This window comes from Cynoglossus semilaevis, chromosome 2 (genome assembly GCF_000523025.1).
Source record: "Cynoglossus semilaevis isolate Cse_v1.0 chromosome 2, Cse_v1.0, whole genome shotgun sequence".
Lineage (NCBI taxonomy): Eukaryota > Metazoa > Chordata > Actinopteri > Pleuronectiformes > Cynoglossidae > Cynoglossus > Cynoglossus semilaevis.
This window is the reverse complement of record NC_024308.1, coordinates 10470023-10470392: the sequence shown is the minus strand read 5'-3', so window position 1 is coordinate 10470392 and position 370 is coordinate 10470023.

Sequence of the window (370 nt, the reverse complement as noted above, 5' to 3'; positions counted from 1 at the left end):
GTCCTAAAACATGCTGCCAAGTGGATGATTTGTGCTACAAACTACACAAATTAAGTTATTGTTAAACTGAACCTGCAACATTCTAGATGTAAGTTAACTTCCTTAAGCACCACACCACCACTGCCACTGCAATAAGTAAGACTTAGTTCCAGAAATTCTTTAAAATGCACGTTCATGTCCCAAGACATGCTGCCAAGTAAATAATTTGTGCTAAATATGCCAAAAACTGTTATATCTGAAAAGTCACCAATAACCAATAAGCAAGACTATAGTCTTAGTATCACGAAAAAATGTTAAACAATAAAAGGTCCCAGAATGTCAAAAATAATATGCTAAATTAAGGGTTCTCCAAAAATCCATTCAACAATTT